The sequence below is a fragment of the Ambystoma mexicanum genome, chromosome 11, assembly GCF_040938575.1.
Source record: "Ambystoma mexicanum isolate Mex_15411 chromosome 11, UKY_AmexF1_1, whole genome shotgun sequence".
Lineage (NCBI taxonomy): Eukaryota > Metazoa > Chordata > Amphibia > Caudata > Ambystomatidae > Ambystoma > Ambystoma mexicanum.
In genome coordinates, this window is record NC_090934.1 from 1,009,281,719 (window position 1) to 1,009,299,269 (window position 17,551).

A 17,551-nucleotide genomic window follows, 5' to 3' on the forward strand; every position below is an offset into this window, starting at 1 on the left:
AATATATCAAAATATTCTGGCTGCAAAAAGAGAATGAGCTAAGCAGCCAATTATTCCCCCCCCCCGCACCCCTCTTTTAGAACTACTCCCTGGAGTCCAGCCGGATGTGGCTGGGCCCGGGGACACCCCTTCCTCCCATGGAGGAGGCGAGGTGTAAGTACCTCCGCCGGTTGGGTGGCCAGAAGGGCGGCTATGCAGGCTGTCCCTCAAGTGCCCCGTCCGTGGGCTGGACAGCGCCTTTATCCGTGGTACTGCAGATTAGATACCCCCTCCCCCCCAATAAGGAGCAAAAGGGGCAGTGAGGGTGTTCTGCCTTGCATCGTTCTTGCACTCGCGCATACCTCAGGTGCTCAAAAAGACTCCTCACCAATGTGGGGTTCCGATCACCAGATGTGGTATAAATGTTGTTTATTGTAATAACAGGCATCCTGTGTAAGTTTGCCAAGAGCTTAATGTTGGGCAGAAGGAAGCATCCAGGAGGAATCCAGAGAGCAGAATCCTTTTGCTGTGTTTGTGCACAATTGTCTGCTTTGCCGCAATCACATCTCGCTTGCCCAACAGCTGTGTGCCTCCTTGTAGTGATGCATTTCACGCATTTGACATATAGGTCTGGATCTTGTCTATCCCAACACCTTTTTTTTTTAAGCTTCAACTGTCATGTGTCTGCTTCCCCTGTACGCACCCCTCGCCGCGTCCATGGGATACACTTTTCTGTGACTTGTGCAGAACCTCTTCAGCTCTGGGGCTTGTGTCCAGGCTTCCTAGCAAAGGAAAGCAGTCCATAACCCAAGTGGAGTTATAAGATCGTCCAAAAGTAGACAAACCACACACTGATCAATGGGCTTAATGTTCTGTCCATAATTCGCGTGCACGAAACACCACTTATTTAGCATTACATATTAAAAACTGCAAACAAGGTACAAACAAAGACAATTGAAACAAAGATTTCACTGCAAGAGAACATCACTGATTGCATGCATGGCGACCCTTGGAAGTCGTGAGTGTCCATCCTGCAAGCTCCCATCCTGACCCTGCTTTTCTTCATTTCCCAACGCACAGCGATTTTTCTTAAATCTTTTACTGTTCTGGGTTTTTATTTATTTCTCCCTGCTCTGTGCTTTTATTTAAGTGTCCCATGCTGTATTTATTTTGTTCCCAGTCCCGCTTTTTTTTTCTTGCCCTACTTGTGAGGAATTCGACCATCCGCACGGCAGGTGTGCACCCGGCCGGGCTTTTTTTGATATTTTTTGAGAAATTGAATGGTGGGAGATCAACCTCGGAAAACGTGTGGGGCTGATATGCACACATTTTCCTATTCTCTCAACGAATAACAAACACAGTCCTGTTTACTCTGGGTGGACACAGCCTACAGGTGTAGTCCTCCTGTCATGTCCAGTTGGAATATGACAGCCAGGAGTAGATGAAAGCAGCAAGAGGAGGGCAACACCTTCCTCCTGCCATGGCCAGACTAAGTAAATATCAAAGGCTCCATGGATCCACCCTATCCTTTGTCTGCTGGTGGCAGCGTACACTGATGAGTTAATAGAAGCAGGCCTGCAGGAGGCCTGTTCGAAGGACTGACAAAGGAGACCGGAAACCCAACATCCTTTTTGATATGCATCAGTGTCAACTTGAAGTCCGCTCCCGCCCCTTAGTATGAAGGGCAGTGAATGTCATGTCTGGGACAACTTTTTACGGTGGTCACCCCCCAAAGGGGACCACATTCAGGAAGGTACGAGTATGTGATTAGATGGAGGCAGAAAGTCTGTTCTTACCACAACTTGAAGGGAGACCTGCGCTTTGATCAGGAGCCACAGAGAGCTCAAATAACCAGAGAGACTTTGATCCACAAAAGACATTAAAATGGGTGGGACTTGGTAGTACATGTTGTCAACCATTTACCTTTCCTGTTGTAAAACACTGGTTATGACCTCACTCCTAACAGAAGATTGCTGATGGGGACCCGGGATTGGTTCATTTAGGTAGGCTTAGCCTGCACCAATTACTTGGCCCATTTGGCTTTAAAAGAGGTTTGAGACCCTCTTTTGGCAGATCTGAAGACTTTGCAAGGAGTAGCAAGAAGAACTCATTCGGACCCTGGCTGAAGGTACAGTCTGCCTTATATCTTCCACCAGTGAAGGAAGGCCAGGAACTCCAAGAGGGAAGCAAGATCCCTCCCCTACACATCTCCTAGAGAACAGATGGAGATACTGAATACAGGGGACCCTCCAGCAGCTCCAGAAACAGGACCTAGCCAGCACACAGCGTGCCCTAGGTGGGAAGTGGCAGCGAGTCTCTAAACCAAGTGAAGGACTAGGCTGTTGCCTGCAACACTCTCCTCAGCTTTTGGGCCGTCCGCCTTAAAGGACGACACAAGCCCAGCGAAAAAGCTAGGAGGAGTGCACCGACCAGCATCCACCAGCGTCCACTTTTAAGGACATTTTTGAGACCGTCCAGCCCCTCGAGCTGCAACCAACTGCACCCCTGACTGTTACGCCGCAGTCGCTCACGCTGTCCAAAACGCTTCGACCAGTGCTTCAGACCCGCCAACCAACACTGAGACTCTTTCTGGGCTTTAAGAAGTCAGTCTGATCTCGGCCCCCAGCTGATGTGAACTCATCCAGCTTGGGCAGGCGATTGATCTGTGCCCACCTGGCCCTCCACTTCAGGTTCCTGCGCTGTGCCACACAACTCTGAAGTCACTGAGTCCCCTAATACCAAAGTAGGATCCTCCGTAGCTACTGGCCCCTCTCCTGCAGGAGGAGGCAACTCGGCAGTCTGTGGAACTGGACCACTGGTGCCCCGGAAGTATTTGTCACACTGCTCCTGTGTCCTTCCCAAAGCTAGCCTGCGCATAGCAAATAAACCGCCCCTAGATGAAAACTAACCCAATCAATGCATTGCACTTAGTAGATAGTGAGGGTAGCCAATGTGTTGCACTTACGAGAAAGGGGACGGTAGCCAATGTGTCGCACCCAATAGATTTTAGGTTACCAATACACTGCACTTGCATGCAATGTGAAATAGACCATGTATTGCATTTAGAAGATCTTGAGGGTAGCAACATGTTGCTCCTAGACGAATTGTGAAGCTAGCCTATATGTAGCACTTAAAATGGCTGTGATATGAGCCTATGTATTGCACTTAGAACTATGAAGGTTAGCCTATGTATAACAACTTACAAGTATTGTGAAGGTAACCTTGTTATTGCACTTTGTAAACATTGAGAATAGCCAATGTACTAACCAACCGTGCACCTGCTCCTCTCCTGCATACCTCCCAAGTACCACACACCCCCTACGGGCCAGCCAGAATTGCACACAACACACATCCAACATAGCAAACATTCACAAACAACAAGCAACCCCTGACACTGGGCCTCACCCCTCTAGATACAACAAGCCAGTGCACCCAATCAAACTCACTCAGAAAACCGACTTGCAAAGGATGCCAGTTCCTCCAGCATCAACAGAAGAGCACAACTTCTAGCCTATCCCTCTTCCCTCAATAACCCAACCTGCCCTCTTTCTTTACAGAGCCATGTGAGCACCTGGAGACTACGCCTGTGGTAATGGTGTGCGGTATAAGACAACTTAACATAACCATGTGTTCAGCACGGCCATCCAAACACGGAGGTGAGGGAATCATGTACTATGAAAGTATTCATGCCCCATTCTATTCAGGAGCTACTAGTCCAGTCTTGGTTTTAGCTTTGGTTTCTGAGACTTGTAGTCCTGGATTTATAATTGGGAAACCCAGGACTACAAGTCTCAGAAGGCAAAATTAAATCCAGGACTGGACAAGTAGCTCCTGAATAGAACTCAACATGTTGGCATGTACATAGGATCTGTATAGATGTGGCAGATGGGGAGCAGGTGCAAGTGGATCTAGGTCACCTGGCCTAAGCCCCGGCCACCTGGTGCCTTCCTGCCTGCTGCTCTTTTTCACCACTTAGCAATCCCCGGCCACCTGGTGCCTTCCTGCCTGCTGCTCTTTTTCACCACTTAGCAATCCCCGGCCACCTGGTGCCTTCCTGCCTGCTGCTCTTTTTCACCACTCAGCAATCCCCGGCCACCTGGTGCCTTCCTGCTTGCCGCTCTTTTTCCTACTTAAGGAGCCCTCCAGCCTCTATTCCTCTGCAGATGGGGAGCAGGTGCATGTGGATCTAGGTCACCTGACCTAAGCCCCGTCCACTTGGTGCCTTCCTGCCTGCCGCTCTTTTTCACCACTTAGCAAGCCCGCCCACCCTTTTCCTATCTCCTCCCCTTACTTTCTTCTATGCACAAACTCCATCAGAATTGTCTCTGGACCTAATATGATATCAACCTCGTCTGTTTCCTCCAACTTCCCATTACTGTTTTTTTCCTCCCCACCGCCCTGTCCAGCACTATCTGAAATGTTGTCAGGCCTGGTATGATAATCGCTTGTTTTGTTCCTCCCCTCCCTTTCTGCATCCCTCTCCCTCACCTTTTGTTTTCTCCAGCTCTACCAGAAATGTCGCCAGGCCTAGTACGGTAGTCGCCTGTCTGTTTCCATTTCCTTCGCACTCCCCCCCCCCCTTCCTTTCTTATCTATGTCTTAGCTCTTGCACCATCTGAAATGTCGTCAGGCCGAGTACAATAGTTAATTTCACATCCTTACTGTTCATGTCCTGTAAGAATGTCATTGTATTTTACCTTGTCTTGAAGCGCTTTGAAACGCATTGTGTATAGGCGCTATATAAATAAACTATCATATATCATATAGGAAGCTCTTATGAGATTTCCTCCCGCCATGTTCATTTGGTTGGTTCAACAAACTGCATGCAATCAGTGATGGTCGAGCCGCCAGACACCAGGCTAGGAAATCCTAATTATGTAGCATTCTGGTTCCATATACGAGTCCGGGCGCTTGGAGGCACTACGACTGGAATGTTTCTAAGCCCTCTGATGACCATCATAGATTTAGTAGGGAGGAATAAACATAATATAAGAAATGTAAGAAAATAAAAGGGCTTTCCAAAGCTCACAACAGGTGAGGTGAGACTGAGACGAAAACCCCCTATATGCTGGCCAACCCTACCTTAACAACATTACTGGTCACTCATTGGACATTTGCCCCCTCCCCTTGTATGTTTTCCATTGTGTTATGTTTGACACATATACTTTGATTCTTACTTTTTTTAGACTTCACTGCTTAGTAATGTAGTAGTATGTTGTGATATTTGCAGTGGGGGAAAGGAACTGGTACCTCAAGCCATAACTTGGTGGCGCGTCATTATCCCAAGCGATAATGACACCTCCAAGGTATAAGGCTAGTAGCACATAGTAGTAGTATCGATGAACATGTAACTTCTAAGAGTGAAAAAATCATGCCAGGAAATTGCATTGCTGTTTTCCTGTCTGCTTCTGAAGACGGAATGCTCAGAATGCCGTCTGTACCGGTGGTTATTGACTGCACGCTAAACATTCTGATTGGCTGAGGGGAGGTCAATAATCTCCATGTGCCATTGAAAAATACCACTCGATTCATTCCTAAGAGAAATATCCAAACAATATACTAACAAAACGATTTGATCCAGCTGTGTTAAAATGAACTCCCGTGTTTCTGTCTGCATACATATCTCCGTATGTGTCCATGTAAGGTGGACTGCCCACGCTCAGAAGGCATCTCTATAACCCTTCTCCCCACCTCTAAATAAGTGACTCTACTGGGCCGCATATGTAATGGGCCTTGCACCACATTCATGTGACTGGTGGCCGACCGTGTCGGCTTGTACACAACGTTGGCATGTAGATTTGTGCTTTCTGTGGCTCTGTTTCCCTTACACGTCCCCACTTTTTTAAGGGATGAGGTCGTGATGGTGTGTGTAGGGAGAGGAGGTCGGCTGATGTCATCCATCCCTTCTTACAAGTGCCCTTTTTGTGCCCACTCTGACATTTCCATCACAAAGGCCACTAACAAACGTTGGATGAAAGGCCTTGGATTACGCTCCTGGTCTCCAACTGGGTCAATCTCTCGCTTCTCTGGTCTCCGACAGTGTGTTTTCCGGTCCGGCTCTGGTTAACCCTATCCAGACCATGCAAGGCTTTGTTAGTGCGCTTTTTATTTTGCATTTTCCATTGCGAACCATTCTGGCTGCTGCTGTACTTCCTTTGGCGGTAGCACAGGAATCCCTTCGGGGGAGGGGCGATCACTGGTGTTGGGAGGCCGCCATTAGCACACTGGGGGACATGTTTGGGCTGTGGGAACGTGAGGGGGTGTTTTTGTAGAAAATGACCACTTGTCAAAGTATGGTATGAAAGGGGTACAGTTCTCTGAGAGAAATCGCTCCCGTGGGGGGGGGGGGGGCTTTCTGTGGGGGGAGGGCTGCATTTCTGGGGAATTGCATCCACAAAGCAGAGGGAAGGCGCAATGTACGACGGCTGGCTGCGTGGGGGCGGGAAGGGGGCGGGGAGGACTTTGGTGGTCTTGGTGAGTGAGGGGGAGACTAGAGAAATCCTGTGGACGTTGCGTGCTTCTCACTCCCCACATCCCCAAACTGCTGGCGAACCGAGCAGGTTTCGGGCAACAAACAGAAGTATTGTGAGATGTATTTTTAAGAATGTACTTTCTTTTTTTACTACTAATGTTTTTTTGCGCATTCGGAAAAGATCGTTCTAAACAAATGTTGCCGTTTGTGCTATAGCAGTCTGGACTAATGAATGCATTCGCCCCTTCCCTTTCTGTTATTCATTTTGAACTATGACCGTAAAAGCATCAACTTCCCAAGTCGGTAGATTAGGTGAGCAGCGGCCCGTTTCAAATTGCTGCCCCGGGGCTCACCCTGCCTTTCGTTTTTATCAGTAAATCATTGGTCAAAACCGATTTGCCTCAGCGATTAGCATGGTGGACAGACAGTTCCCAGCGATGCTCCACAATCACAGACGGGTTTTTCACTCGTTAGGGCTCATCCGAAGCGCAATGTAAAGCTCCCTCTCTGTGACAGTGTTTTGGGAAATACATTCTACGTTTGTTATTTTAACAATAAGCTTCTAATGCATCTTCAGATTAATGAAAACAAGCTCGCAAACTGCGACACAGCCTGCTAGTATGCAATACATTGTTACCTGGCTACAATGGAATAAAAAGGAGAAACTGCCCTACTGTTTAGAATTCAAAGTATGAATACATAGTAATTACACATACACCTAATGCACAATTTTGTACTTATACAACAAACCTTAATGTAAAAACTCATAAGATTCATTCATTCTGACCAAATGCAAGTTAAAAAATTTCCTAGCAAACCTCCCCTTCATAGCGCGTTGTCTGTCAGAAGAATAACGTAAAATGTATGGCCCTAATGATGCTATGTTATGGAAAGAGTAGTTTTATGCTGCGCCAGTCGCCACTGAAGTGGTTTAACTGCCCTGTGGGTTTCCCAGCGAATGGGGCATTGTGACACTGCCAGGGGTACTCAGCAGGTGAGGACTGGCAAGTTTTGCCCTGCAGGGCAAGTACAATTTTCTGGCCCATGGTGCAGTGGCCCAAGCCCACAATGCAGCGCCCAGACTTTCCGAACCACTAAACTGAATCCCTCCCCCTCATACTCATTGACATTCCTTTTCTTTTATGCAACACATCTTTCAGTTATGTTTGTGTTTTCTTGGAGACCCAGGGCCCGGGGAATCTTCCCCCGTACACAAAATGATTTCACCAGGATAATATCATTTGGTGAAATGGGAAACCTGGGGATTGAGCCTAGGTTTCTACTGTCCGTTTCCAACTGCAGAACAAAAACACACTAAGCTTGACTACCCCTATCTCAATCTTTTGTATATCGGGCAAGCTTTCACAAAAATGTTGGTTGCTCAATTAGTCCCAACACATTTATCATGTCCAAACATTTAACATACTTTTAAAACAAAGTTTTATTCACATACAAAAAAGTTTTTTATACAAATAACATTTTTCTTTTAAGAAAAAATGGTGCACTTTCCACAAGGCACATATACATAAATCAAATTCATCGACTTTGTCAGTATAATGTTCTATCTTGTTATATGTGAGTATGGGGTTAGTACGTGACAAACATATATGTACACAGTTTTTGAAAAATTTCAAATTTTCGTAGTTTGATATTTTTGTCAAATGACTATTCTTTTCCAGGCATCTGTTAAATTGGAGAACAGCTTTTTATGCCCTCTTAAGTACTGGGATTTCTAATTTCATCCCTTGGATGTGTCGACATATGTTTCGGCAAAAAAACCAATAAGACACTATCCCTAGTGTCTGTTTCTTTTTTATTCTAGCCATCTTCAGGACAAGTATATTTCTTACAATAGGCGAAATATTTTCAAGACCCCATAGGTTATTTGGAAACAAAGCCACTGCTTTATACTTTTAGTCTGATTTGGATTTTCCATAATTGAGCACAGAAGACTTTCTTTTTTGTGCAGCGGAAGCGTTCTAGCTTTAAAATAGATTTTCTTTCATGTTAGAGAAATCTTCAAATCTTACATAGATAAGGAAAAACATATTGGTTCCTTTTTGATCTTGTAATATCGTTTGCGGCGGGTTGAGAAAAAGGTGTTTTTAAAATATTTATCCCTTTCTGTCTTCCATCGGGCGTTGTTGACCAGCCTTTTGATATTGGCGGGTGTTCTGTAATAGCGGGATATTTCTCAGACTATTTGAATCCCTACATTAGCCGCTCGTGGACGTGAAATGTAGGGATTCAGATAGTCGGGGAAATATCCCGCTATTAACACCCGCCAATTTCAAAAGGCTTGTCAACATATCGGTGTGTCCCAATTTTTTGTTATAGGGGGGGTCAGGTTGATAATGAGAGTGTAAGCAGAACAAAAACACACTAAGCTTGACTACCCCCATCTCAGTCTGCTGTATATCCGGCAAGCTTTCACAAAAATGTTGGTTGTTCAATTAGTCCCAACACATTTATCATGTCCAGACCTTTAACATACTTTTAAAACCAAGTTTATTCACATAACAAAAAAAGGGTTTTTTATACAAATAGCATGGGTGCTTTGCGGGGGGCTCTTTTCAGCAAGTCGTGGTGGTGGGCTTAGAAAATTAGTTTCAGGGGAGGTTTTTTAATCAAAAATGTAATCGGGCTCTTATTGCATTTATTATGAATATTCCTAGACTTCCTTCCGGACAGATGGGAGTCCTTGGAAATCTTGAGTTGTGTTATAGTCATGAAAAGGCCACCAGGCATTTGATTGACTTTAGAAAAGCTTTGTTTTTTTTTTTAATACATTTTCAATGTGTGGTCGTGAATTCAGGTATTCCGAGTTCCAACAGGTGGGGATTTTTCTTTTCCATCAGAAGTTGCATTTCTCAGTGCTTCCTTGGTGAATCTTCTAAACTCTCAGCCCGGACCTACTTGTTCCTTTTTTCCTAACTTCTGCATGTGCTTGGTACATACCATACTCGTAATTTGTACTGCTTGCCGATTTTGTGTTGTGCAGCGCTTTGGTGAAAGCGCTTTATAAATTAATACTATTGAATACAATTCCAGGGTACACTGCAAGCTTTCTCCTCCCCATATGTTTGAGGTGTGCATGGGAACAGGTTCCAGGATTCAGCACAGGATTTCCCACAAAGTTTCTTGCATACTTGGGAATCTTCACTCCAGGATTCAATGCGAGATTTCTCCTTTTCTCTCAGTACTCTACTTTGGATGGCACATTTGGGAGCCTAACTTTCGGTTCCGGGATAGGGTTTCTTGTGTTGGGGGTCTTCCAAAGTGTGAAGTTCCAACTGCTAGCTGCTTGGCCTCTTCCCCCTGCTATCTGGCTTCCACTTCTTCCCCCACGGCCTTCTGCCCACCTCCTGGCTCTTGTCCTCGTTTATATGTGTTCAGTTATACCATGCTCTGCTGCCATTTACAGGGTCTCCTGGTGCTCTGGTAGATGTGAAATAGAGGAGGGAAAGGTGGGTTTAGTTAGGGGGGAAATGCAAGCTAGCTTTGCTGTTGTATTGATGCGTAAGGTGCCAAAGTACCCCAGAACTGTGTGTGGATCTGTTTCTAGGCAGTTCTTGTTGAGCTGTTTCGGTATCTATTTCGAGAGGGGAGCTTTGTGTAGTTGTAATGTGAGGCTGCATTGGTTGGGATTATGATTTTAGGGAGGTGTAGCCTTCAGATATCATGTCTGTTGCGAAGGGTCTACAGCTTCCATGTGTGGGTGGCTTTACTATGTGTATTGTGTTAGAACATAGAGTGTGGGCATGTCAGTAGAGTTCGATGGGCCTTTGGAGCATTGATACGGTGTGGCTGTTCCAGATGCCCTCGTAGAGTAATTGTTAGGGGAAGTCCTGTGGAGCACCAGCCCAATGCATGGTGCCTGAGAGTGGGCAGCATGCAGCTCCTGGTAATCACATTTGAGAAAGATGGAGGGGCGCTACATACCGGAGCAAGCAACGGTGATTACCAAGTCAACAGTGGAGTCCAATTGCTCCAGAGGAAAATCGTCATAGGAGCGGAAATGCTGGGGTGCAACTCCCAGTGGGCAGAATTACAGCCTGACATATAGCTATAGAATTGTGGGTGAGTCGCATGCGAGCAAAATCAGTGGGATGCCTAGGAGCAGAATCCCAATGGGACAGTTGGGAATAGTAATGAAGGTTGAAAGAGTGCGGAGTACCAAGTGATGGTTACAATCGTGCCACATATAGTAGAGCATTAAAGAGGTATGACAAGGCATGAAAGGAAACCAAGAATTCTAATTCCTAGCAAGGCCTGGCAAAGCCTAACGAGGCACAACCATCATCTCCCTGCACTTACCGCTGCCTGAGCAGACAGTGGCTGTTTTAGTTTCTCACTTTGCCACTGTCCAATTCTCTTTCTCTCTTTCTCTCTTTCTCTTTCTCTTTCATATCCCTGTATGTATCAAGGATGTTTGAATTGGCAGATGAGCGAAGGGTGCAAAATGGAGTCTCCACGTGTTACCCTAAAAGGATTATGGGAGGCACGCAAGTTTTGGTTTAAAGAAAGGCCTGCCTGAATTATGACAACCCTAGGTGCTCATTTCACCTTGCATAGTTTTTTGGTTGCAGGCCGAGAGCAGTCTCAAACCTCACGTTTACTTGCTCGGGTGCTGTATCCAGTTTTGCCTGCTGGGACTTTTTCTAGTCATACATCATTTCAGTCAATAGGGGCAGGAGCTAGTATCCTTCACTGTTTCGGTCAGAAGTCTACCTGAGTGACTCCAACCCCTCTCGCTTAATGCTTGCACCCACAGGCCCCTAAAAAGAATTTTACACCTGCAACATGACCCCTTTGCACCTGGTGTTGGGGCAGCTCCATAACTATGTTTCAGAATGTTCCTGAAATCCTTCAGGTGCTTCTTCACATGGTAGGTCCAGCCAGGAGAGGACGAGCAGGAAAGATGAAAGGTGGAGAGCATGGATTACTGAAATTGGGAAACTGGGTACATTGTCCCTTTGCCTAAAGATGGTGTTGCAGTTGAAGGACGGGGAGCGGGGGTGGTGGCGAGGGACACAAAGAGTTGTAGGATGGGCAATCAAACTCTGCAATTTGGAATTGGCTAAGTAGTGAAAGAGCATTCTGCCCCTATGCTTCTCCCTGTAGCCCCCCCCCAGCTCATTCCCCGTTTTACTCTATATCCTCTAGACAAACCCTCCTTATCTAAGAGGCATACTACTTATTTTCTGCACAAAAAGGGATTCTTGTTGTATATGGGTTCTCCTGTCAAAATATCAGTCCCCTCAATGTAATGAAAACAATGTGCATCTCCCCAGCATGTGTCTTAATTTCTCTCTTTTGTGGGGTTCGTCATGTTGGCAGTCATTCCTAGACCCTCTGCTCTGCTCCCACTCTGCCGCTAGCACAGGAAACGTGTAAAGTCACCACTTCGAAAATTCCATTTCGAATCCCCCAATTTCGAGAAAAGGGAAAAGGCATAAACAAGTGGGGGGAAATGAGCGGTGGTCTATAAAAGGTGGTGGGGGGGCGGGCGGGGAGGGTGCATAGGGGTGACATTGACACTTAAAATAGGTGCATCAAAAGATAATCAAAAAAACAGTAAATGAGTTGCCACTCAGAAATGAACAGGGACATCGGAACAGAACCTACTGCTTATACATTTCTTTAGCAATCATTAGACGTTTCATTGTATGTATTCTGAAGTTGCAACACACATTGTCCTAGCCGCCTTCACACTGGCTCGTACCCCCACCTGCTGCGCATTGCTCGCTCAGAATAAGCCTCCTGGACAGGCTCGGGCCATTTCTGTGTACTGGCGCGGGGGGGGGGTGGGCGTGGCGTGGTGGTGGGGGGGGGGGGGGTGTTCCTGTACATTTCCCAGGACGTGTACGCTCTGTTCTTTCCTCGCAGCACGAACCGTCGTGCAGCTTTTGAAAGGCCAAGGTGTTCTTGGCTCTGCGGACGTGTCCACGTCCGCCCAATCCTCATAGAAGGCCGCAGAACGCCTTCAGTCCCCGGAACCCGCCTGTTCAGTGCTTTGTACAGTGTCTGAAGAGGTTACGTGCTTGTGGCTGTTCATAGCTGCGTTGGTGCTCTGCAGGATGCTGACTTCGCACCCTCTGTGCTCGTCTGACTGAAGCCTTGCCAGGAACGCAACACGGAGCAGGAAGGCAGCTGCCTGGATGGTTAAGTGAGCAACTCTCACCTGCACTCCCAGCAGCTGGTCGCTCATGAAAGGCACAGTCCTTCTGCAGTGTTTACCCAAGGCAAAGGCTTTCCGGAACTCCTAATGTAGACGTCTTTAGAATGTGCAGGATTGGCGCAGAGGTTTGAGTGGATGACGGTTTGAGGTGGAAGGCGCAGCAGGCCAGAGAAGGGTCGGCGTTGTGAGCGGCTAGCACATTGGAATTAAAGCAGTTTCAAAGATTTACTTGTACAATTTTGAGGTACAAAACATTTGTTCTTCCGTTGACTAAGGGACCTAAGAATTGGCCTGCCTCAAGTTTGTCAGCTGTGTTCTTAAAGGGGGGGTTGGGGGTGGGGGGGGGCTTGGTTTATAGGGGGGGGGCTTGACCTTTGTCCCTTGTATAGTATGTATGCTTGTCCGGGCCAGAGGGGCGATGACTGACCTTCATCAGTGTGTGTTGTAGGGTGATGTACCTGTGTGGCCGTAATGGGAAGATGAGGGTGCTGCTTTTTCTCGGCAGTGGAGCATGCTATATTTCAGGGTTCAGTCCTATGATATGGATGCAGGGTGCTATTGCAGAGGCATGTTGGTGAATGTGGTTGAGACTTAGTTAAAGAAAAAAGCTTGGACACTGCAAAAAACACAACGTAATCTAATGGCTAGTGCAGAAATTAGCAAACATTGCATGACACACAGCATTGCGTGTAATACTGAGGCAGAACATTGGGCCTCATGAGTTCAGCGGTGTGGCCAAAAACGCTGGTAATTCAGTGGTAATGGAGTTACCACTGCATTACCGCACCGCCTTACTATGGGTTTGGTGGTGAGGTAGAGGAAAAACCTCTAGCAAAATTCTGGAGGTAATTCCTCCCCACCTTACCGCCAATAAATTTCAATTTCGGTGGAATTACTGCCAGTAGATTTGCTGCCAGTGGTAATTCCACCGAAATCCCCATGGTGTCCTATGGACTCTATAAAATGGGGGCTAACACCACCATACCGCTACTTGTAATCCAGCGGTAATTCCGCCAGACCCGTATCTCAGCGGATTTACTGCTGAGATACCATTTAAACTTGTAATGAGGCTCATTGTATGTATGTTCACATCGTCCACATAGGGCCGGTTAAAAGTTTTCCAGTGTTGTCTTGGTTCATGGCCTGTGCGTCAATTAGTCTTCCAGCTGGTTTGGGAGGTTAATGCATGCCCCATATCTCAAATAGATGGGCAGCTTGGATAAGGCTTATGTTACGTCTAACATTGGCACTGAGATGAGTCCGGACGACCAGGGACAAGTTGGTAAAACACAGTGCCTTCATCTGTAGCAACTCCCTAGTGTGTCTTGCAGGACGCTAGAGGGATGTGTACGAGAGCTGGCTCTCCGCCACACAGGCTATCGCAATTCCAGGTACTGTTTAACTCCCAGCGGGCACTTTCCGAATGCAGCACTCCATGCAATCGCATTCACAAGGGATGTCGCACACACTCGCACTGGGTTTACCACGAGAACGGAGACACCCACGCGCACACTGATGGCCAGGTAACCACACAACACTCCTAGGTAAATACCACACTCCGTCCCCCATAAGGAGTAACACCACAGACAAGGAAACTATTCATGCCAAATTGAAAGCCAATAATAGGCCCATATGACAACACACCTTAACTCTTGAAGTGTTCTCCATCCATGCCATAATGAAGTGAAAATAAAACGAGGAGAAGAACAAGAGAATACAGAGAAAGTTAGGGAAGACACACAATGTAATGTCTCGCAAGGGATATGGCAAGGGAAATGCGATCCGTGGCCAGGGAAGGTATAAATGATCTCGTGGGCCAAATGGTATGAACTATAGAAGGGACACACAACAACTCAAAAAGTAGAAAGGAACTCTAAAAGGTCACCCAACCACATCATAGACCCAAATCTTCCAGAATACACCTCCGGAATGACAGCCAAAATGCAAGAGCAGGGAAGGCAAGTGAATTTCTCCCTAATCCTGTTGACCAACCAAACCATCCACTCTGATCCAGTATGAATCCTCATCACACAAGCTAAGGTAATACGCGCACCAACATAGTAAATGGTGCCCCCCATCGACAGAAATAAATAATTGTCCAAATTGCATCAGGCGCTGCGAAGAGACACCAGGCATATACAAAATCCATAACAATTGTGCTTCTTAGAACACAACCTACACCCGCTATGCAGAGCACAACCCCCTGCTCTGACATAGGGCCGCATTACACGGACGGCAGTAATGCGCCGGTGCTACCGGCAGGTTGCTGTGGTCCTTGTAACACCTTATCCGGCGCCTGACATCCAGATGCCACGCGGACCTTACAAATCTTGGCGAATCTGGATATCGGGCCCCGGAAAATGTTAGTCCATAGGACTCCATGGAAATGGGGACACAGAAGCACCGGCACCATTGCTAACAGTGCCGGTGTTCTGTGAAAACTCTGCGGGCGGGTGCTGTTATGCCCAGCAAGTCAGACCTGTGGGGCGTAACGGCCCCTGCTCAGAGTCGGAGTGTGGCGGTCCAGAAAGGGTGCTGGTACGGTGCGACTGGCACCCTTATTTTTGGACCACCACACTTGTAAAGAGGCCAATAGTCTCATGCCTTAGGTGCTGTGAAGTAACACCAGACATATGTTAATGTTAAAGGTATTAGTATTGTGCACAGTTGCCACCAGAGCGGTCCCCAGGTGCTATGGCGGATCTGAAAAGGAGGGTGTGGGGAAAAAAGGGGGGGTGGGACTTCCCATGTGCTGTTGTGACGGATTAGGAGTTAGTCTTTTGTTGCAATGTGGTGAAGTATGTGTGTATTGCTGTGCAGAGATGTGGTTGTGTGAGTTTCTGTATGGGAAGTGTACGCAAAGTTGAGGTTTTAGAGTTGGGTTAGCAGGTTTTTCTGACCTCTTTGCCTTTTCCGTTTCTGTGCTCAACTTCTATGATTATCCTGTGTGTTTGGTATTCTAGGTTGTCCGCTTAGTTGGCGGGCGTGTTGAGGAGTGGCTGTTTTCCTCTGTGGTACTCTAGTGGTATGTCTACCTGGTTGACGTTGGGAGTCTTCCTGCCCTTTGTTACCAATGATTGGGATAGAGGGTTTTGGTCACTACCTACCTGACCTTTGGGGGGGTCTTAACCTACCTATGATTCCTATGTGGGCATGGGTGGTTGGGGTGTCCCCCACCCTCTCGTTGGGGGAAATTAACGTAGGGACCTGGGTTACTCTTTAAGGTTCTTGTTTATCGGTGAATGCATGCTTCCTAGTCGTTTGCTTCTGGAGCAAAGAGCCAAGTTTTGAGTAGTGTCCTGAATTCCAAATTATCTCTTGTGTTGTGTATGTTTTTTCGTTGGTCATTCCAGGTTATTGCTGCCAGGTGAGAGAAAGATGATCCTCAATTTTCTTTTATATGGTTTTGTTTCTAATCGAATGTCGTTGCTTTATCGGAGTGTTCTAGTCGAACGGTAGACAGTTATTTTCTCTTTTAGGAACTCTGCTACTTGGCCGTGGATTGATACAAAATTCTTAACAATTGTGCTACGAATAACACAAAATACGCCCGCTATGTTGAGCGCACACACACACCCTGCCCTGACAGTCTCATGCCTTAGGCACAGCAAAGAGAAACCGGACATATACAAAATGTATATCAATCATGTTACAAAGAACACAAAAACGCACCCTCGTCACACATAGCAAAACAAAGGCCCACAGAGCTACATAGACACACCTAGGAAGTTGGTGCAAAGTAACACTCATCAAAATGCCTGAAATAACATACCGATAGCACTCCAAAACACTACGGTTAGTATTAAGACAGCCCATGTCCACAACTACGTTTTATCGATCCCCACAACAATTAAAAAGGAGACCCGCAAATTTCGAGAGCGAACACCCAACCCCCTCTCCCCCCTCCCCCCCAGTACAACCTATATTTATTTAATTTGTATAGTGCAATGCAAACCTTCAGGCATCGGGGCGCTGTTGAACAATAAGAAATATTTACGTTGTTACATACAGTTTGGTGGGTGATTCGGGTCGTGAGAGGTTGAACATGTTTTGATGGCTTTACAGAAGTGGCAATGACATCGCTCACCCACTGCCATTAGCTCACAGTATCAAGAGTACCAACGACATCCGCGCAAAGACCACTCGCCCACACCAAGTGGAAGCCGACTTGGATCACGCACAAGGAAACGACGCTCTTGCTCATCGCCGCCTTTGCGTGGATAGAAAGGAATACTAACGTGGCAGTCAACTGAAATGGGAACTGTAAGGAGGTAACACGCTACACGTACATCCCTTAGGCGCTGAGAAGGCCACCTTTTTGTTTTTGTTTTTTTACACTTCTCCCCTGCTGGGGATTCGAACCTGAGCCCTGCTGTTAACCATTCCATCTTTCTTTATTTTACACTCCGACCACTGTGTACAAGAAGCAGTGAATGGAATGGTTAATGGGATATTTGGAGGGGAACAGTTTGCTTGTTATGGTAAAGTGGCGATGTGAAGCAAGCTGTTTAACACTTGCTTGTTAGGGAGATTTTCCTTAAGCCTTGTGGACATTGTCTTTAGGTGTTTCTTCCGGACTTAGGGGTAAAGAATAGCCACACCACTGCTCTGTCATCCGTTATTATGTTTCAGTTGTGACGTCTGGAGGCCTGTGGCTTGAGCCATCACAGAATTTCAGCTATGCCCGCAGCACTTACGTAAAGCATGCATTTCAAATGCCTTTCGTGTGATATAGCTTTTCTGTAACACTTCACAGCCATTAACTGATCAGCATCTGTTCATGGTAGTATGCTTATTTTGTGCACATTTCGGGTTTAACACGTGAAAGCAAGAATCTACATGTTTACTTATTTAAAAACACAAACAAAAACTTTTTAAATGCATGTTTATCAAACTGTCTAAACTTTTTGTCTGCAACA

At 46.6% G+C, this 17,551-nt stretch overlaps 1 protein-coding gene across 6 annotated transcripts in view; it reads left to right on the forward strand.

Moving 5' to 3' along the window:
• Positions 1 to 17,551, forward strand: part of UACA (uveal autoantigen with coiled-coil domains and ankyrin repeats) — a 523,730-nt gene that overhangs the window by 217,659 nt on the left and 288,520 nt on the right. Inside the window, exon 1 of one of the 6 annotated variants that reach the window (XM_069624211.1) lies at positions 12,792 to 12,876. The exons of the other annotated variants lie outside the window; for them this stretch is intronic. The gene's annotated coding sequence lies outside the window, so the exon portion shown is untranslated. Of the gene's footprint in view, positions 1 to 12,791; positions 12,877 to 17,551 lie in introns of those variants that run through there. 6 annotated transcript variants of the gene reach the window in all.